Source organism: Canis lupus, chromosome 31, assembly GCF_048164855.1.
Source record: "Canis lupus baileyi chromosome 31, mCanLup2.hap1, whole genome shotgun sequence".
Taxonomy (NCBI): domain Eukaryota; kingdom Metazoa; phylum Chordata; class Mammalia; order Carnivora; family Canidae; genus Canis; species Canis lupus.
In genome coordinates, this window is record NC_132868.1 from 28,933,885 (window position 1) to 28,955,845 (window position 21,961).

Sequence of the window (21,961 nt, forward strand, 5' to 3'; positions counted from 1 at the left end):
AGCTTTACTCTTTTCTATTCACACATTCATTCATTCATTTTTACTTCATGTCCTTAAACAAGTTCCAAAATTTTCTGGGTCACAGCCTGTCTATATAAAATGAAAATAATTCTTAATTGCCTCTAAGCCTGTCTCGGCGATGTGGTGGGGAATGTAGGGATAGGTTTGAGCTCTTTAGAAGTCATAGTCATGGTCATAGTAATGTTGTATCTTGTGGATTGGTACAACTTTAAACTATCTGCAAGATTTTCCTAAGTTACAGAGCCAAAGAGCCTTTGTGAAGCAATGGTTACCTATAACGGAGTGCTATGTATATTTTATAGAAAAAGAAACCAAAAAACCTCAACCCTTATTTGGGTTTGCTAGTTGAATCGCCTGGTAATATTTTTGAAAAAATAAAACAACACATGTACATAGCGATTACCACAAACCACTACCTGAAAGGCACTGCAGTCTCTGAGCACATTTTCAAATGAGTCTTAGGCAGGGCTACCACATACCATTGTGTGGGCTGTGCCCTGCACAACTTTATGTAATAGTTCTTGTCTTGGGGACCTAATTGCAAGCTGCTGCTTTATGTGAACACAATTTGATTCACAAAAGATACAAAGTTCCTATGATCAGTGGCAAAATCTCATATTGTGTCTATGTAAGAATCAGGCATAGTAGCAGTTTATTGGCCTCCCACTTTCCAGATATCTTCCAGATATCCAGCTCTAAGTTTTCCGTGGATGATGCCAATGTTTTCTGTGCCTCACAGAAAGTTTCATGCTTGCTTAACATTTTCCTATGAATTTCCTTTCCATCTTAGAATCCTCTCCAGCCATCCTTTGGCAACCAATTCCTCATGCTGATACCAGGGTTGATATTAGAAATCAGACCACAAGTGACAGATCTCAACAATTCTAGGTTCCTTGGAGAGGAAGAAACAAACCATTGTTAAATCAAAGCATATTACTGCTTTGGGCAATTAGGTTACACTAAGTTTTCTAATCTTTTACTTGAGGTGAGTTCCTGAAATAAATAATACTAAAAGGAAAAAGTCTCACCAAGAATTTAACCAGGTTGTTGTGGGTACAGTATTGGTTTGAATTAGAGGCAAGAGCAGTGTTTTTGTGACTGTCTGAACCAACCTTAAATTGTCTCCAATTTTCACTGACACTAACAAAAGCTGAACAATAGAAACCATGTATTTCTAGTCCCATCATCAACTAAGACCACTGGGCAACATGGCATGTGTTCAATAAGTGTAATTTCAAAGGAACTGCTGTTGTTTGGGATTTTCTGACAGATTCCAGAGGGGTTTATGAATTAAGGACTTCTGTCTGGGAAAGAAAATTTGGAACTTGACTTTAAAAGAAAATTTCATAATAGTTTAAGAAATACTAAGTTCACATTGGATCAGTCTCTATGTTGTGTCATCAAAAAGAAGATAAATATTTTGAAACCAAAAAAAAAAGCAGTAAGTACATTAATGTTGAATAGGTTTATGAATAGGAAGAGACATTTGCAACAAGTGGGATGATATATCTTGTGTCGTTCCTGGTGTCTTTCATTTACTCCTACAGAAAAAGAACAAGTACCCCTGTTTATTTCTGCCAAAACTGGAGTAGAGAGTAGGGCTTCTGAGCCAAGCTTTAACTAGAATGTCATTTCTTAGGATGAACCTCTTCATTACTATTTTTATTAAAGAAAAAAACCCTATTATCCTATAATGAAGGAAAGAGTATAGCTCCTAGGTAGTCTTTTCCTTCTGAAGATACTATTCCCAGGGTCTGCCAGCTATGTTTAGAGGTAAAAATGTAAACAGAGTTGCAGCACTAACCATGGCTTTAAAGTCATTACAAATAATTTTTTAAAAAATCAGTGAATGTACACACATGTTAACCCAGCATCATTCACAGGAGCCAAAAGGTGGAAGGAACTCAGATGTCCACTGGCAGGTGAATGAATGGTGGAATAAAGTGTAGTTTATACCCATAAAGGAATGTTATTCATCCCTGAAAAGGAAGGAAGTTCTGACACCTGCTACAATGTGGATGAAACCTGAGGACATTATGACAAATGAAATAGGCCAGTCACAAAAAGACAAATGCTGTTGACTTCACTTACAGGAGATATCTAGAGTCGTTAAACTCCTAGAGAAAAAAGTAGAAAGGTGGTCTTACCAGGAGCTAGAAGAAGGGGCAAGTTGGGAGTTGTTGTTCAATGGGTATGGAGTTTTAGTTTTGCATGATGAAAACATTCCAGAAACTGGTTGCACAGCAATGTGAATATACCTGACACTTCTGAACTGTACATTTAAAAATGGTTAAGATAGTAAATTTTTATGTTACATCCAGTTTATCTTACCACAATTAAAATTTTTAAATGTCAATGAGTGCCTCTAAACATTATAAATAATCTGAACAGGGGCACCTGGGTGGCTCAGTCAGTTCAACATCTGCCTTTGGCTCAGGTCATGATCCCGGGGTCCTGGGATCCAGCCCTGTGTCAGGCTCCCTGCTCAGTGGAGAGTCTGCTTCTCCCTCTCCCTTGGCCCTCCCCCACATTTATGCTTGCGCTCTCTCTGTCAAATCAATAAGTAATATCTTAAAAAAAAGTCTGAACAATACATATTTTTGGCATTAAAAGTTATTAAGATTCTCCATGACTAGCTGAGCAAAATCACATAGATGTACCATCCAAAGCTGAGTAAATGAATAACCCTAAAAGTCTTCAAATAATAATTCTGAGATCCCAGTGGAGTTCCCTTCTTCTCGACTTTTAGGATATAGTAGGAAAATCGGAGACTGCCAAACTATAAAGAGCCTTCTGAGAGGAGGGATGACATGTTACTGTGTATTCTTGGCTTCAGTGAAATTCAGTACTTGTGGGAATTGTAAATTCCATGATATGCTTATTCAAGGATGTGAAATATGGGGCTTCTAAAACCCCAGGATCCAGAGCACTTAACAAGAAGTAAGAGTGGAAAGGCAGTTAAATTGGCCAAAAGTTTTCTACTGTCATTACAAAGCCCTTTCTAGGCAACTGTGTTCCATGCACATCCTAACAGTCCTACCTTTGTCTTTTCTTCCCCAGTTCGTGGCCCTCAAACCCACGATTTGGTAAAGGAACTATGTGCTTACTGTTTCTTTCTAAGGACTCAGTTCTCTTAGGAGCTGCAAGTCTGACCATGAAAAATTAAGCCTTTATCTCATCTCTATCATCAGTATATTTGATGTGTCTTTAGAAACAGGAAACTTATTTCCAAGAACAATTTGATGCCAAAAAAGGTGAGTTACTGCAACACCGACTTGTCACAATCATACCTGCTGAGCACCTGCTCCTAGAATTCTGTCGATGGAAATCTGTTTGATAGGCAGCTGGTCAACTGACATATCCAACAGTATGTACTAACAGTGGTTTTATTTGCAAATTTATTTTTTTGATAACATTGAATATTTGCTTATAAAACTTTTTTTTTGTTTTTGTTTATTTTTCTATCCTTCCTCCTCTTTCTCATTCTTCTGGTTTATTGTTTACTTCTTATTACACTGTTTGGAATGCTTCTGGTGATGAGTTCAGTGTTTTTCTTATTTTGGTGACCAGCAACACTGAACTCCTATAGGCATGATTTTTGTGACAGTAGCAATATAGTCTTTGCTTTTTCACTGCCTTCAACTGAACTGCTCTGTATCTCAGTTATTACTGCTTTTAGGCAAATGAGTAGAAATGTAGGCTGACTCCGAGGGTCATGGAGATAAAGCATTGTTGAGGTGTTTTCTCTGCTAACCCACAGGTCAGGGGGCATTTCCCTACTGGGTTGGTTGGCATTCTAGGTCAGCTAGTTTCTGGGGAAGGGAATAGATGGGGCAAAGGAAGAAGGGGAAAAAGAAAGGCAGGTGTTAACAGAGATATGTCAAAACATGCTGCTGCTTTTGGGCAATTAAATTACTCTAAATCTTATGATCTTGTACTTAAAATTGGGTTACTTAAATGATAGACTAAAAGAAAAAAGTCTCATTGACAATTTAGCCAAGTGGATTTCTCGTTTTCCTGGCAAGAACAGTGTAGATATAGTATTGCCGGCTTCATTCTCTTTCACCTGCTCCCAAGTTCATGGCTACCTTGCATGATTCGAGTGAAAAGTGGACAAGTGCTGAGCTCCAGGCAAATTGAACTCCAATAAAAAAATTAAAAATAAATAAATAAATTAATTAATTAAATCTGCTGGCTGAAAATATTTTTCTTAATATACCCAGTTGCCACTAGCCTTCTCACATTTACCTGGAACTCAAACTTCTTTTAAGTGGGTAGCACTTGTTTGTTTCCTAAGAACTTTGTTGAGTTCCAGGTAAATGTGAGAAGGCTAGTGGCAACTGGGTATATTAAGAAAAATATTTTCAGCCAGCAGATTTAATTAATTAATTTATTTTTAATTTTTTTATTGGAGTTCAATTTGCCAACATATAGCATAACACCCAGTGCTCATCCCGCCAAGTGCCCCCCTCAGTGCCCATCACCCAGTCACCCCCACTCCCCACCCATCTCCCTTTCTACCACCCCTTGTTCATTTCCCAGTTAGGTGTCTCTCATGTTTTGTCACCCTCACTGATATTTTCACTCATTTTCTCTTCTTTCCCTTTATTCCCTTTCACTAATTTTTATATTCCCCAAATGAATGAGACCATATAATGTTTGTCCTTTTCCAATAGACTTATTTCACTCAGCATAATACCCTCCAGTTCCATCCATGTTGAAGCAAATGGTGGGTATTTGTCATTTCTTAATCAGCCAGCAGATTTTATAACCAATTTAACTATAGGCCTAAATTGGGTGAGATAAAATGTTCTTTTCCGTCTTTGAATAAATGTGGGTTTGTTGGTCAAGAATACCAGAGGGAGGGGCACCTGGGTGGCTCAGTGGTTGAGCATCTGTCTTAGGCTCAGGGTGTGATCCCAGGATTCAGTCCCGCATCAGGCTCCCTGCAGGGCACCTGCTTCTCCCTCTGCCTATGTCTCTGCCTAGCTCTCTGTGTCCCTCATAAATAAATAAATAAATAAAATTAAAAAAAAAAAAGAAAAAGAAAAAGAATACCAGAGGGAATCTCCCAAGACATAGTGTTTTTCAATTAAGATATCGTAATAGGGGGCAGCCTGGGTGGCTTTGCGGTTTAGCACCGCCTTCAGCCCAGGGTATGATCCTGGGGACCTGGGATGGAGTCCCATGTCAGGCGCCCTGCATGGAGCCTGCTTCTCCCTCTGCCTGTGTCTCTGCCTCTCTCTCACTCTATCTCTCATGAATAAATAAATAAAATCTTTAAAAAAAAAAAGATATCGTAATAGGGTGAACGGTGGATCCCAAAGAGATATGTCCACATCTTGGAACTTGTGAATTTGACCTTATGTGGGAAAAGTCTTTGTAGCTATAATTAAGTTATGAATCCTGGCAAGGGAGGTGCAGAAGAAAAGTTTCTCCTAAAACTTTGGAGGGAGCGTGGTCCTGCTAACGTCAATTTCAGACTTCCAGCCTCCAGAGCTATCAGAGCATACATTTCTCTTGTTCTAAGCCACCAATGTTGTAGCGCTTTGTTATACCAGCCCTAGGAAACAAATTCAGATCTCTAAAAACACTAGAATTTTATAATGTGGAAGTCTCTTTAGGCAACAGAAATAACATTAAGCACATGGGGAGCTGGGTGAGAATCTTCCCAAGAGGTGGTGTGTGTGCTGAGTAGTGATGAGCTCTGGCCCTGGATCAGGTCTGGGTTTGGCCCTGGCTAAGTTACTCAACCACCTGACTCAGTTTCCTCAAATGGGAATTAGGCATAACAGAACTTCATTCATAAGATTTCTGGAAAGATTAAAATGTGTAAGGTATTTGCAATAATACATAGGAAGAGCTAAATGATATTAACTGTTATGGTTACTATACACTGTTTTACACACTACGTGACTACACGCTGCACACTCTATCAATACTACTAATCGTAGCCTGAGCTATGAATACCAGGTATAGGTTAACAGAATGAGCTCATTTTTTTTTTTTTCAGAATGATCTCATCTTTAAGACAAGGCATCTGAACTTTATTCAATTAGAGGCCCTTTTAGAGATATTCTTCTTTAGTATGTTTATTCAATTCTGCTGTGGCTGTCCTAAAGGAGATAAAAAAATATCACTTCATTTTAAAGATGAGAAAACTGAAGTTCATTAACTTTTTGTACCTCGCCCATTGGCAAAAGCCAAAGACGAAACAACACGGGGACTCAGCCCCAGGATTCTCACTCCAGGTGATCTTTCTATCACTGCCATACTTGCCTCCCATGACGGTGCTTACAAACGCTAAGTATCCAATGCATGTTTTTGAATCCGTAAAATTCAGGCCTCATTATCAGTAACTTCAATGTAATACTGGAGCTTCCCAAACTATTTTGAAGTGAAGACATTTTTGCCAACCATTTCAGAACCATAAATCTCTTAAGACATTGTGACAAAGAGAAGGATTAAGAAACAATCAATTTGGAAGATAAGTCTGTTTCTTTTTGTCCCCACTCCTGCTCCTTTTCCCATTTACCACAGAGTTCATCAAAGTGGTCAGGCAATTAGTGGTATTCTAGGTTTTTTTCATTTTATTTACTTTTTCTTACTTTCTTCAAAATAAAAGAAACAGAAAGAAAATGAATGTCCTATTAAAAGCACGGATCAACCTCACTTTCGCTGCTAACGTTTTTGAAAGAGAACTGTTTTCATTTTATCATATTTCTCAGTATGTCCCATCTGGTTAATTAAATACTTATTAAAACATTTAGTGCTCTCTTGTATCAAAGGTCTTCTAGGATAAGATGCTGCTCCATTTAAATAAAAGATGAAGGATGCTGAAACAGAAGCAGCCTTTAACCAGCAGACCCATAAATAAGAAAGGAGCTGGCACTATGCAGTCCTGACCCTGGCACTTGTACTGGGCTTGGCCAGAGCTTCTTAACCTGGAGGCCAAGCACTTGGTGGTAGGTTGCATCTATAAACCTCTTGAGATGCTTGCAAATTGTGCATAAACATTTTTCTGCACACACTTCAAAGGAGCCTGTGATGTCTGTAAGCTAAGAACCGCTGGTTCAAGTAATTGCCACATTTTATTCCTTCATATCATCTTAAATGCCATTATAATATCAAGGGTATAATGTTTGTTGGTTGCTTAAGTGAGACCCAGAAGCTCCGTGTTGTTAAAGATGTCATCTTGCCATCAAAAGAGTCAGATTTCTAAAAGTGAGATTCTATGATATAATTAGAAGAATGTACCTGCCAAGGAGAGTCCAGATCTGGGTTCTTATCCTTGTGCCTCTGTGGAATGATCCTGTGGTGGGTTACTTCTCTTCTCTGGGTTGCTGTTTCTTCATCTGTGAAATAAAGATTTGAATTAACCCAAAGTTGCCTTCAAACTTTAAAACAAATCTGTTCCATGTAAAAGATTATTAAAACTCTTAAATGGATATCTCCCACAAAATTCTAGAATATATTATGAAAACAAGGTATGACAAGTTAGTCATATTTTTAAAATTGTTTTCAGAGAAGGGTACAGTTTGAAAACATGCCATTGGCTAGTGACTTCTGAATGTACGTGGAAGACTATGAGGTGCCAGTTACCATCTACAGTAGGGTTGAGGGGAGGCCTCAAGTGGGACAGAGATGGAGGCTGAGAGTCTTGCACCTCATTTCTATTAGAACAGCCAGCTTTTAATCTGTTTTATAGAGTGGGTTTTAAGTGAGATTTTGTTTGTAGAAAAATTTCTTTGATTTTAATTAGTCTTTGTTGATATCCATGGCAGGGGAGAAAAGGGAAAAGGATATTACGCTAGTCATTGTATTTAAAAATCTGTTTTGGGGACATCTGAATGGCTCTGTGGTTGAGCGGCATCTGCCTTTGGCTCAGGTCGTAGCGGCATCTGCCTTTGGCTCAGGTCGTAATCCCAGGGTCCTGGGATCGAGTCCCACAACAGGCTCCTCATGGGGAGCCTGCTTCTCCCTCAGCTTGTGTCTCTGCCTCTCTCTGTGTGTCTCTCATGAATAAATAAATAAAATCTTTAAAAAAATATGAAAAATTGGGGGGGCAGGGCAAGATGGCAGAGGAGTAGGGGTCCTCAACTCACCTGTCCCCACCAACTTACCTAGATTACTTTCAAACCATCCTGAAAACCTACAAATTCGACCTGAGATTTAGAGACAACAGCTGGAACGCTACAGAGAGAAGGGTTTTCACTTCTAACAAGGTAGGAAGGTGGGGGAAAAAATGAAAAATCTGTTTTTGAAAAGGCACTGGAAACAGAAGCCCTAAGGCTTTTTCCTATTTTGTCATTTATTAGCTGTGTCACATTAGGCAAGTCAGATAGTCTTTCTGAATTCGTGTCCTCACATATAGAATGACAATAGTATCTGATTTACAGGGTACTTGTAAGAATTCAAGTGAAATGATTGCGAAAGTGCTTCATAATTGGTAAAGCATCGTAAAGTTGGGGAGTGGGTCTTTAGTGGTGAGGCTCACAGGCCTGCATTCTGTCCTGACCACCGTAGCATTTTTGTCCATCTGAATTAAGTCATAGAAATTATGCATGATCACATTTGCAGGTAAGCCCAAGTTATAGGGTGGAGTTATAAGAGACTTAGCAGATTACAGGGTTCCAGGTATGGTAAAACTTTAAGGGTTTTACCTAAATTGAAGTTTTACCTAAATTGAAGCCTTGCTTCTTCAATTCAAAAAGTTAATTGTTCAAGGGTCAGATGGGGGAAAATGTGGCCTATGATCAGTTCTAGTAAAAAAAAAAAAAAAAAAAAAAAAAAAAAGACTAAAGAACTTAATTTGACTTCAAGTTCATTATGAGCCATTAATGTTGGGAAATGTTGGACAAATAAATAAGTGATCTAATTGTCTCAGTCAACTTGGGCTGTTGTAACAGAATACTACAAACTGGGTACTTATAAATAATAGTAATTTATTTCTTATAGTTCTGGAGACTAAGAAGTCCAAGACCAAGATGCCAGCCAGCATCACTATCATTCTGGTGAAGGCCCTCTTCCTGGTTAACAGCCAGCATGTTCTACTGTGTCCTCACATGGTGGAAGGGGCAAGAGATCTCTCTGGAGCCCCTCTAGAACACTAATCTCATTCATGAAGAGGCTCCATCCTCATCAACTATGTACCTCCTGAAGGCCCCCCACCTCCTAATACCATCACTTTGGGGGTTCAGATTCAACATGGTCTTGGAAGAAAACATTCAGACCACAGTGCCAGTATTCTTATATATTTATAGGAAGACTGTACCACAGACGACAGAAGGGGGCTATAGCCCTTGGCTTTGATTAGCATCCTTCTTCCAGCTGTTAAAGCAGTTTCTCCAATAGGTTAAGTATATCCAAAGGAAGCTAGAAGGAGAAAAGTCTGGAAGGTTTTCAAGGGCAATGTTAAGAGAAGATTTGAGGAGAGAAATGTACCTTGGAGGTCTTAAAAGATCTGAAAGTTTTTAAGTGGTGTTACAGGCAGTCACGCAAGTGAAGGGTTGGAATTGTTTTATTGTTTCCAGAGGCAAATCTCAGGAAAAACTTTAAATAATAAGAGCTATATAAAGGGAAAATGATTGCCTGGTTGAAGTAGTGAAATTTCCATTAGAGAAACTGTTCAAGCAGAGACTGGACCACACCTTCTCAGAGTTGCTATCAGTCAGCAGGAAGGTTTTAAGAAGAAATTACTAAGATTTCATCAAATCTGAGATCCTATTTCCACAACAGAATTCAATATCCCACTGGAGAATGATTTGCTTCATTATTATTATTACTTTTGGTTGTAATAAAAGTGTGGATTTTGAAATTGGCAAGCTGGAGCTGGCTACTCTGTGATATTCAGGATGTTGTTTAACCTCTGGGAACATCAGTTATGTTGTCAGTAACACAGTGATGATTATTTCTGTGTTGCTGTGAAGATGACACAGCACATTGGTAAAGGATTCTTAACTGTGCCTGGTCTTAGTAAGGGCTCAGAGTAACTTTTATCACAACTATTATTTGTTCCTTTTATTTTCCACATGCATTTTATTTCTTCTTAGAAGAGATTCCTTTCAGGTGATTCTACTGAATCCTTCAGAGACATATGATGTAAGTGGGTAAAATGGTGATTTCCATGAGTCTAGGAGAAAGAATCCACTCCAAAGGTCACAGGGGTACCATATCACCTCTCTTGTGTTTGCCTCAAATGTTTGTTTTCTACTAAATGGAGGAAACCTGTGCAACAACTCCTTTGTCCTAAATTATAACCTGATTTTCCTGCCTATCAAAACCAGAACTAGGCCAGCCCAATTGATTTTTTAAAATTTCGTTTAAAATTTTAGGCAATGAAACATCTTATAAAAAATTTAAGGACCAAGATCTCCCTTGTGGAGTAGAGAAAGTATCTTTTCCATAGGTTGGTCACAGGTAGGCATCTGGTCTCATTCAGAAGGTAATAAGGAACTACCTGTGAGGAGGTGCTATGATAATTCTGACCAAAGGTCTCTCACAAAAAGATTATTCAATTTGCAAGAGAAATGAAAAGGATACTAGAACACTCTTAGGTTTGGATAAGACTCAACTTCAAATAAATTCGTTTTCACTTTTCTTTCTTTCGCATCAGTGAACATTTATTAATACCTAAGGGGCATGACATTCTATGAGGCACGAGCATGTTCCAGAAGAGGGATGTCCTGGTACTTTGGCTCTCTGAAGGGGTGGTCTGGGTGTGACAGCAGAAGAGGTTATTACTGCTCCAGAAAAGTTGCTTTGGACATGCCATCCTGAACTTCTTTCTTTTTCCAGTCTGTTTAATTTTCTTGCTCAATATCCTACTTATATTAATTCCCAAATTCTCTTTTTAATCTTTTCTGAGATCTTGAACTCAAAATGATAATGTTAGCTAGGAATTCCTAATTGACACCCTTTGATCTTATAATGCAGCTGAAAGGGCAGGGATGCAATGTTTGAATAGCAAATTGTCCCCCAGATAACTGCCATTCTGTATGGGCAATAATAGCATAGAGTACTCATCGAATGACTTATGTCCCAGAACTTTGCTAACTGCTTTATACGTATTACCTTATGTAGTTCATTTAACACTATAGTGGAGGCACTATTTCTTTTTTTTTTTTTTTTAAAGATTGTATTTATTTATTCATGAGTAACACAGAGAGAGGCAGAGACACAGGCAGAGGGACAAGCAGGCTCCATGGAGGGAGCCCAGTGTGGGACCTGATCCCGGGTCTCTAGGATCAGGCCCTGGGCTGAAGGCGATGCTAAACTGCTGAGCCAGCCGGGCTGCCCAGGAGGCACTATTTCTATAACTGTTTTGTAAATAAGGAAACTGAGACAATGGGAAATTTATTTATTTTTATTTTTTAAGGATTGATTTATTTGAGAGAGAGAGAGGATGTGAGCAGGGGGAGGGCAGAGTAGGAGGGAGAGAAGTAGACTCTCCACTGAGTGTGGAGCCCAAGGCAGGGCTCGATCTCTGGACCCCGTGATCATGATCTGAGCCAAAATCAAGAGCTGGACGCTCCACCAATGAAGCCACCCAGGCGCCCCTGATATGAGAAATTTAAAAGCTGACCCAAAGTCTCACAACTAATGTAGGGTACACAGCTCTTAACCACTCTGCCAGACTGCCTATCTATGCAAAGAACTTTGATCTTAACCTAACAAATCATTCATCTACCCATCCATCCGTCCGTCCATCCGTCCGTCCGTCCATCCACCCATCCACCCATCCATCCATCCAATCAAATATTCATCCAACATGTATAGAGAGGAGCACCTGGGTGGCTTAGTCAGTTAAGCGTCCACCTCGTGAGATTGAGCCCCATGTGGGACTCCATGCTGAGCATGGAGTCTGCTTGAGATTCTCTCCCTCCCTCTGCCCCACCCTGTGCTACACACACACACACACACACACACACACACACAAATAAATACATCTTTTAAAACAATGTACTAGAGATGTAAACTATGAATAAGACTGACATGTTCACTGGCCTCTAGCCACTTTCTAGGGAGGAGAAAGGACAGTTATGCTAGCATCCCCACACAGTGTGGTAAGGGCTATGACAGGGAAGCATAGGGTACTCTGGGGCATGGAAGGAGACTCTAACCCCATCTGTCAGGACAGGCAGGTCAAGAAGTTCTCACCCTCATCACTGTGTGCTTCAACTATTTTGTAGCAAAAGGCATATAATGTAACCTCTACAAAGGAAGGTCTTTGAAGCAAGGCCTTCCTCTCTACTGTTCCCCCAGTGCCTGGCACACAGTGAGCGCTCAATTAATATCTGTGGAATAAATCAATTAGAATTCTAATACTCCATAGTAACCCCATTATAACAGCGAGTCTTTTGCTTATTTCTTTTTTTTTTTTGACTTATTTCTAACTTCACTCTGAACATGCTTAAATGCTTCTCTACTCTGCGTGTGAAATAAATGATCTTTTTTGACTTAAAAAAAAATCAAGTCCCCAAGTCCCTGGGTGGCTCAATCGGTTAAGCGCCTGCCTTCGTCTCAGGTCATGATCCAGGGTCCTGGGATCGAGCCCCGCATTGGGCCCCCCTGCTCAGCGGGGAGTCTGCTTCTCCCTCTCCCTCTGCTGCTCCCTCTCCCTCTGCTGCTCCCCCTTCTCATGCTCTCACTCTCTCTGTCAAATAAATAAATAAAATCTTAAAAACAAAATCAAATCCCTTTTCCCTTTTAAGCCATTTTCTAAAAGCTCTATTCCAGGAAAGCTGCCACCCCCATTGCATTTTACTAGAACAATGTGTCTTCAGGTGTCTCTTAAAACAGGTGCCTTGAACAGAGGTTCTGGGACGGTCCAGGAAAAGTGGAGACTCTGCTCCCCCCCCCCCCTTTTTCGAGTGCTCTGTGGGATTCCTTGCTCTGTTCTCCCTTCTCCTTTCCAAGACCTGGAAAGTCTTCTTCCTCTCAACCTCTCCCCCCTCCTCTCTCACTCTTCAAAAAGATGTTAACTTTGGGAAAGCAGTTCTTAATTATTTACCACACAGTCCTCTGGCAGACTATAGGAATCCAGGGCGAAGCAAGAGAGAGGGGCAAAAGAAAACCGAAACTCCAGGCTAATGATTTCCCTCAACAAGACTTTTTGTTATCATAAGGTGGTGTTTTATTTGGGTTATAGTTCTTTGGAGCAGGTATTAAGCTATCTCTTCCACAAGGCTAATATTTTCCTTAGCAAAACAGCAGCAAATCCGAGGTAGCAAAATACTGCTGAGGGGTAGAGGAAACCACGACTCCCAAGGGGCCAGTACTCCTCATGGTCTAGCTCAGAGACACATGGCCAGGTTTGCACACCATCTTCACATTATCTAATTACATAATTTTACTTCCTCGCTTGGTGCCACAGTTTAAAACTGTACCTCATTCCCTTCCCTGCTTGATTTTTCTCTAGAGCCCTCATCTCCTACCATACACTGTAATTCACTTATTACAATAATTTTTTTTTCAATCATTCTTTAAATGGTCGATGTCCCCCTAGAGTTTAAGCTCCTCAAGGGAGCTTATTTTATCACTCATTCAGGGCGTAGAGTTGTTCCGGCACAGGATACTTGCACGATAAATATCTCTTGGATAAATGAATTATTAATCCTGACCAAAGCAATATTAATAAATAATAACTGTGATCAAGCTTTTCTTTACATGTATTTAATTTATAATCAACTGGTTGGACATTAAACATTATTTTGTATAAATCTTCTAATTGGATAAAATAGGACAGTGAGAACTTTACAAAAGTCTTGCTGGTCAAAAGCCACCTGGAACCCATGTTCGTCAGCATGGTAAGCTCTTGTAAACATGTACATAGAAGGATAAGCCTGTGTTGATGAGCAGAGAAAATTCTGAGTTTTCCTGATGCAGGCAGGCTTACTTGAATCCCTAAAGCAAAGGGTATGGTTTGGCTCAGTGCACTCATGACCATTTCTAGCAGCAAGTTTAGGCGCTGCTTACCAGCCCCATTAAACTCAGAGACTCACTAATCTTATATTCTTATTTCTAGACAAAGCACTATCTTCCAATTCTTGGTTCTTACTACAGGATTGGCAGTTTTTGGGAACACAAAACACAAAAGATGAATAGAAGAGCATATTAATTATTGGAGACCTTCTCCTGTATTTGAGACTGTCATAATCACAGGAGATGCTTTCCAGCCGTGACATATCAGTGTACCCTGAGGACCATAGTGGCTAGTCCAGCTCTTCCTTTCCCCTGACACTCCTACATATGGGGCTGATCTAGTGTAAGTGAAACTGGGCTCATCTGAGTGGCAAATTTCACTTTTGGGTGAGATTTAGGTAGCCTCCTTCTTTCACTTATTGTGGCCTCTTTCAACAACTGACCTGAAGAACTGATAAAGGACTAGAGTTATCTAGAAGTCAAAGGAACAGCTGGCCTCACTGAGCTTAAATTAACATAGTAAATTGGTGAGTCCTAAAAGATAATAAGGCACTTACAAGCCAGTTCTCCAGAAGACTACATTAATGACATTTGACTTCTTTCCTTTTTTTTTTTTTTTTTTTGAGAAGGAGAGAGAGCAAGTGCACATGCAGAGGGAGACGGAGAGAGAGAATTTTAAGCAGGCTCCACACCCAGCATGAGCTGGACTTGGGGCTGGATCCTGAGATCATAACGTGAGTCGAAATCAAGAGGCTGACGCCCAACTGACTGAGCCACCCAGACGCCCCTACATTTGATTCATTTCTCAACAGAGGAAAGCCTGGGTGGGCGTGTAAACACGAGCAAATCACATAGCTGTGTGACACCTGTGCCGCTCTTAATTATTTCATATATTTCAGTGTGGCCCTTGGGGAAAAGCTTCATGTGAACCATCGGTCTGGTGGTGTATGGGGATTCATGAACTCCAAGTTCTAAATCCGTCTGTTCTTTTAATATCTTGGCTAATTTATTCTTAAGAACCAGCTTTATTGAGATATAATCCACCCATTTAAAGTACATAATTCAATGGTCTTTAGTTTACTCACAGTGATATAAACATCACCCCAACAAGACACCTCTACCCTTAACAGTCGCTCGCCTTTCCTACACAACTCCATCCTTTTTTTCTGTCCCTATAGGTTTGCCTATTTTTGATGTGTTACAAACATGCAATCATACAATATATGGTCTTCTTCCACTTGGCATGTTTTCAATGTTCATCGATGCTGCAGCAAGTACCAGTCCTTCATTCCTTTTCATTGCTGAATAATATTCCACTGTGCCATTCCATATCACATTTTATCTCTCCATTTATCAGTCAATGAGCACCTAGATTGTTTTCACTTTTTGGCTATCGTGAGTAATGCTGCTGTGAACATGTGTATACAAGTTCTTACATGGACATACGTTCTCATTCTCTCGGATGTACAGCTAGGAGTGGGATGGCTCGGTTATATGGTAACTCTATGTTCAACTTTTTGAGGAACTACCAAACTATCTCCTACAGCAACTCGCTGTTTTGTATTCCCACCACCAATGTATGATGATCCCAATTTCTCTACCTCTTTTCCAACAAGTGTTATTATCTGTCTTTTTATTATGCCATTTTGGTTGGTGTGAAATGGTATCTTATGCTTTTGATCTTCATTTCCTTAGTGATTACTGATAGTAAGCACTTTTTCATGTGTTGATTGACCATTTGTATGTCTTCTTTGGAGAAATGTCTCTTTGATTCCCTTGCTAACTTTTGAATGGCTTATATTTTAAATGTAGAATTTTTCTTCATATGCCTTAAGAATGGGGGATAGTTGGAGGAAAAGCCTGAGACCTCTTGCCTGCTCCTGATTAGAAGAGAGCTTCTACATAAGATGATGGTAGCCTGCTTTTTCCAGGGTTATGCCATAGGCCCTAGGCTAGGTTCTAAGTTGAGAGGGAGCCCTGTGCTCTTGGCTGCACCCACTGGGAGTGGAGCACTATCCCCTAGCTGGAGAGGGGTGGGTATGCAGAGAGAAGTGGGTTGTGGCTCAAATGCCTCACACTCTTGCTATTCCTACTGAATTGTAGCACTGTCTTGAGTAAAGTTTTCATCATTTGTTGTATTTTGTCAGGACAATTTCCAGAGACTAACTAGTTGTTTATCTATAATTTTCACCAGTTGTTTTGCTACGGAGTGGGTTCACGGAACTCCTTATTCAACTATTCTGGAAGTTGAGTTCTATTTGGATAATTTTTAATGAAAATGTTGTATCTTTTAAAAAACGATTTTATTTATTTATTAGAGAGAGAGAGAGCATGTGGGAGAGAGCATGAGCAGGTGAGGGCAGAGAGAGAAGCAGACTCCCCAGGATCATGACCTGAGCTGAAGGCAGGTGCTTAACCGCCTGAGCCACCCAGGCACCCCCCCTTTTTTGTTTTTGAAAATGTTGCATTTTGTATACGTAGTGGTAAAATAATTTATGCTGACATAGTAGATATAGAATTATGAAATGCAATTTTTATCAAAGTAAATTTTGCAAATTTATAAACAGTGGATTAAGAAAACTGATTGTAGTTGAGGTCTGTTGACTTTTAACTTTATATCCAGTCAAATTCTAGAATGCTCACACATTTGGTTTGACAAACTATTCTTAATTTATCGTTATTAAATGGTTGACTAGAAATATTTGAATAATGAGGGTGGCAGTGCATGTCATGTGAGAGCTTATTATTGCTCTAGTCATCTATGTACGAAGCCATCACAGCCATTGAAAGTTATCAAAATCATGCCTGTCTTTAAAAACACAGGAAAAATTAAACTGTGAAAATTAAGTTATTAAAACCTCATCAGTTTTATGCATTAATCTAAAAGGTTCACAGGCAAAAATGACCATATATTTTGTAATTAATTCAAAGGAACGACCACACCCGCTACATCTTTTAGAAAGACAACTTTCCCAATTTCCCTGATCAATTTATCTGTAGTTTTCGGGCCAAGATTTACATTTAACAATTCTTCAAATTCTATTGAATCACGGGCTCTACTCATATATGTTAATTGCCAACCAGTTGAGTGTCACTTTAGTTGAAACAGCCCTAGAACTTCTCATATCTAAAACCTTCTCCTTCCCATTCCTCATATCCCACCTCCCACCCCCATGGCAAAGTTAACTAGTCCTTTCTCCCGGGGTTAAGAAGTCTGGTGATCCCATAAGCATCTTTGGGAAAATACACACTGCTTAACAATCTCGAGAAAATGTTACAATATATTTAACTCCTTGTTGGAAATTCTTCGCTTTTGGGGCAGCTGACTTGTGTGTCCTACGGCCTCAAACAGTCGCTTCGGGGGCAAAAAGTATTATATAAGGCCCTACAACTAGGATGAACTACGAATGGAACCAAGCGCCTCCCCAAAGATGTTTCCCTGAATAGTTGCTGAACTACACAAAAGACAAATAATGAAAGTAATTCACAGAGTAATTCTCTCTCCTTTGGGCTGGGAAAGTGGCGGTAATAAAGTTTGGCTTCTGTTGAGTGGAACCTTAGTTTCTCAGACACTCAAAGGCAAATGGAAAAACCCATCCAATTCTTAAAATGTCAAAAATGCAGTTAAATAATAGGCTGATAAATTGCACTGAGGCGAGGATTAATCCACCCCCCCCCCACCACCACCCCCACCCCCGGCGGAGACAGGGACCGTAGCCTCCCGAAGCCGCTGGAGGTGCCAGCACAGGTTCGGGAAGATGCTTACCTCCCGCGGGCGGACGGCGCTGCGGCTTAGGTGAGGACCGAGCTTGGCTCCTCCCCGGCGGCGCGAGCTTCCCACTGCGCCGGGCGCCCCGCAGCCCCGGAGTTAGGTGTTCGGCCCCGCCCTCCGCACTGTTGCTAAAACTCCCTTCCGCCGGGCCCAGTCGGGGATTAATGATCGACCCGAGCAGAGCACTCCCACGCCAACTTGCGCGCCCCGCGCTCGCCCGGCGATTGCGCCCCGAGCCCTGCGGCCGCGCCGCTCCCCCCCTCCCGGGCCCGGCTCTACGGTCCCAACTTCCCACACGCTGCCTCGCTCAGTCCTGGGCGGCCGCGCTCGTCCTCCGAGGAAGGCAGCCCAGCGGCTCCAACATCTTCTCCGGCTTTCCTGCGGCTCGTTAGCGCGTCTGCGGGGACCGGCCTCGCGGGAGGGGGCGCTTTCCCGAGGCCGGGGGGCGGGGGGCGGGGGGCCGGGGCTCCGGGAGCCACGGAGGAGGCTCCGGCGCCGCTGTCACCTCCGGCTGCTGCAGCAAAACCCCGAGCCGCGGCGGGGACGGGGGAGGGGAGGGAGGTGTCCTCCCCCTCGCTCGGGCTGGGCGCCCCGGCTCCAGCACGGGGGCGCGTCCTCGGGCGGCGCGGGGCGCGGGGGGCGCGGGGCGCGGGGGGCGCGGGGGCCTCGGGGCTCCAGCCGGGGCCTGCGCCGCCGGGCGGGGGGAGCCTGCGCCCCGCATCCGTCCGTCTGCGGACTCGGGCGAGGGGGCGAAGCGGCGGCCGCGGCGCGGGACCGCGGGGTCCACCCGGCAGCGGGCTCCGGGCATCCCACTGCCTGTGGTCGTCCAGAAAAAGAAAAAAAAAAAAATCAAAGAAAGTGAACCCTTGTAGCGTCGGCAGCGAATTCGGGTGCCTTTGAACGTGCGGAACGCCGCCCCCCCGCCCCCCCCCCCCCCGCCGTCCCCCCGCCCCTCCGCTGCGAGGTTCGTCGCGGAAACCCTGGGCTCCCCCGGGCGAGCACACGGAAGGACCGTGCCGGGAACTCGTGTGTGCTCCGTCACGAGAAGGGGGTTCATTCGGGCCCCGACTGCGGCAGGAGAGCCAACCCGGGAGAGAGGGCCGGGCGGCGGCCGGCGGCGCAGGCTCGCTCCGCTCCGCTCCCCGGGATCTTCCCGCGGGGGGACCCCCAGGCCCGCCCCCGAGCGCCGCGGGCCCCTCCCCACCGCGGGACCATCCCCCCCGGACCCCTCCCCACCGCGGGGGGCATCCCCCCGGACCCCTCCCCTACCGCGGGGAGCATCCCCCCCGGACCCCTCCCCTACCGCGGGGAGCATCCCCCCCGGACCCCTCCCCACCGCGGGGAGCATCCCCCCGGACCCCTCCCCACCGCGGGGAGCATCCCCCCGGACCCCTCCCCACCGCGGGGAGCATCCCCCCCGGACCCCTCCCCACCGCGGGGAGCATCCCCCCAGACCCCTCCCCACCGCGGGGAGCATCCCCCCGGACCCCTCCCCACCGCGGGGAGCATCCCCCCCGGACCCCTGCCTACCGCGGGGAGCATCCCCCCGGACCCCTCCCCTACCGCGGGGAGCATCCCCCCGGACCCCTCCCCACCGCGGGGGGCATCCCCCCGGACCCCTCCCCTACCGCGGGGAGCATCCCCCCGGACCCCTCCCCACCGCGGGGAGCATCCCCCCCGGACCCCTCCCCACCGCGGGGAGCATCCCCCCGGACCCCTCCCTTACCGCGGGGAGCATCCCCCCCGGACCCCTCCCCACCGCGGGGAGCATCCCCCCCGGACCCCTGCCTACCGCGGGGAGCATCCCCCCCGGACCCCTCCCCACCGCGGGGAGCATCCCCCCAGGCCCGCCCCCGAACGCCGCAGGCCCCTCCCCACCGCGGGGAGCATCCCCCCGCACCCCTCCCCAGGACCCCTCCGCACCGCGGGGAGCACCCAGCCCCCCCCCGAGGCCCGCCTCCCGAGCGCCGCGGACCCCTCCCCACCGCGGACGCGGGGCTCGATGCACCCCGCGGCTGCCGGCCGGGCGCGAGCAGGCCCCGGAGGACCCCAGCCCTGATTGCTCCGCGACTGGCGCCGCCTGCCCACGACCAGGGGGCGTCCCGCGCCCAGCGCCTCTTTGATTAATGAGCGTTTGGGCAACACCTGCCAGTCAGCACCCCCTCATCCCCCCACCCCCCATCCCCCCACCCCCCCCCACCCCCCCACTTAAGGAGGAAGCACTGCACATGCTCGACCAGGGCTGACGGTGCTGAAGCGCCAATTTGAGCTGCTGGCAGGTTTCTGCTCATTTTCACAACACTTCCAGCAGGTTCCAAGCTGCGGGCGCCAGGAAGAAGAGGGCGACTTACGTTACTGGGAGGGATTTTCCCGACGCAGGAGGGAGTGAGTCCCCAAAGGAAGCTGACGGCGGTGGGGGCCAGGGCAGGGGGCACCGGGAGCCCAGCGCCCCCAGCCCAGCGCCCCGGTGGCCGGTGTCACCCGGTTGTCTTTCCCTTCTCCTGTACCGTATCTACATGTCAGCAACCACTGCTAGGATTTTCTTTTTTTAATTATTTCGTTATCACTTGGTGGTGTTCACATTCCTTATCTCGCCGCTTCTGGCAAACCTTGTAATTTTGGCACAAGGAAGACCACATCATTGAGGTGTGGCAATAGACAAGGAAATGGAAAACTCGAGAAGTGACTTGCCCAGGGTCACCAGGCCCGCTGTGAGGTAGGACCAGAACTATCGCACTAGGTTTTAGGTCTCATTCTTCATTGTCTAGTTTCCTTACTAGATCTCGACTCCCTCTCCCCCATGTGATTGTGCATTCGTGGAAGTACAGACACAGGTCTCACTTCGGCCTGCCAAGCTTGCAAAAATGGATGTGAGACTTTGCAATTGCTTCAACTGGAGGTTGGGAGAAACTAGTACATTTGGCAGAAGCATCCGGACCATTAAAAAGAATCTTAAATGACATATGTGTAATATAACCACACACATAAAAGATATGTATATCTTTTTACCTCCGAATGGAAAATATATGGTTTTTTTTCTATCTAAACATAGAACATTCTCAAAACTTAACTAGACCATGAAATAAAGATCAGCACATTTTTAAAGGCAGAATCATACAGACCATCTATCGAAGCACAATGAGGATAAAATGAACAAGAAAATTTAACAAGAAAAATTCCTTCTCATTGATACGCAACTGGAAATTTAAAAATGCCTTAAATAAAAAAAAAAATGCCTTAAATCTAGATTAAAGAGAAGAACAAATGAGAAACTGCAAAATCTTTAGAAACAGAAGGAAAAAAATCCCACCTAACAAAGTCAGGATAGTATATTAGAGTGGAAATCATAAATCTGAAATGGGGATCCCTGGGTGGCGCAGCGGTTTGGTGCCTGCCTTTGGCCCAGGGCGCGATCCTGGAGACCCGGGATCGAATCCCACGTCGGGCTCCCAGTGCATGGAGCCTGCTGCTCCCTCTGCCTGTGTCTCTGCGTCTCTCTCTCTTTCTCTCTGTGTGACTATCATAAATAAATTAAAAAAAAAATAAATTTGAAATGTATTTATTGAGAAGTGATATGCAAACCAAGAAACTTTGAAAAAATTACAAAAGAATTGTATAAACTAGTACAGATCACAGCAGAAATTAATGAAACGGGAAAGTAAAAATCCAGGAGAATTGATTAATGAAAGAAAAACCTTATTCATTGAAAAAAATCAAGAAACTGGCACACCTGGGTGGCTCAGCGGTTGAGCATCTGCCTTTGGCTCAGGGTGTGATCCTGGGTCTGGAGATCGAGTCCCACATCGGGCTCCCTGCAAGGAGCCTGCTTCTCTCCCTCTGCCTGTGTCTCTGCCTCTCTCTCTTTCTGCGTCTCTCATGAATAAATAAATAAATAAATAAATAAATAAATAAATAAATAAATTTTTAAAAAAATAAAAAATCAAGAAACAAAGACACAAGTAACATTAGGAAGGAAAAACGATATATAACCACAGATAAGGAGAATATTAAAAAAGAAAAAGCCTCAAATGCTGTTCATGCCCCATGAAGACGATTTTCCCCTTATGCTGATAACTACAAACTGTGAGATAAGAAATGGTTAAGACACACCACAGCTTGTGGAAAGGGGGATGAGATTTAAAGAACCAGGTGGAATTGTTTAGAATAAGATAGTATGAGAATTTGAAGTAATGATAATTGCATCGACTGGACATTTTGAACCAGGCCTTTTGTCGTCATTGTCAT

At 43.9% G+C, this 21,961-nt stretch overlaps 1 protein-coding gene and 1 long non-coding RNA gene across 6 annotated transcripts in view; one reads left to right on the forward strand and one right to left on the reverse strand.

The window, feature by feature from the left end:
- LOC140622248 (uncharacterized) overlaps positions 1-10,006 on the forward strand; it is a 28,022-nt gene extending 18,016 nt beyond the window's left edge. Inside the window, exon 4 of the long non-coding RNA XR_012021997.1 lies at positions 8,980-10,006. This is a non-coding gene — a long non-coding RNA (uncharacterized lncRNA). The remainder of the gene's footprint in view (positions 1-8,979) is intronic.
- SPTSSB (serine palmitoyltransferase small subunit B) overlaps positions 1-20,228 on the reverse strand; it is a 29,205-nt gene extending 8,977 nt beyond the window's left edge. Inside the window, exons 1-2 of one of the 5 annotated variants that reach the window (XM_072807952.1) lie at positions 20,068-20,228; positions 7,279-7,376 (exon numbers count right to left, since the gene is read on the reverse strand). The gene's annotated coding sequence lies outside the window, so the exon portion shown is untranslated. Of the gene's footprint in view, positions 1-7,278; positions 7,377-17,710; positions 18,163-20,067 lie in introns of those variants that run through there. The other 4 variants (XM_072807949.1, XM_072807950.1, XM_072807951.1 and 1 more) reach the window with 4 other exon arrangements.
- Positions 20,229-21,961: the final 1,733 nt, after the last annotated feature.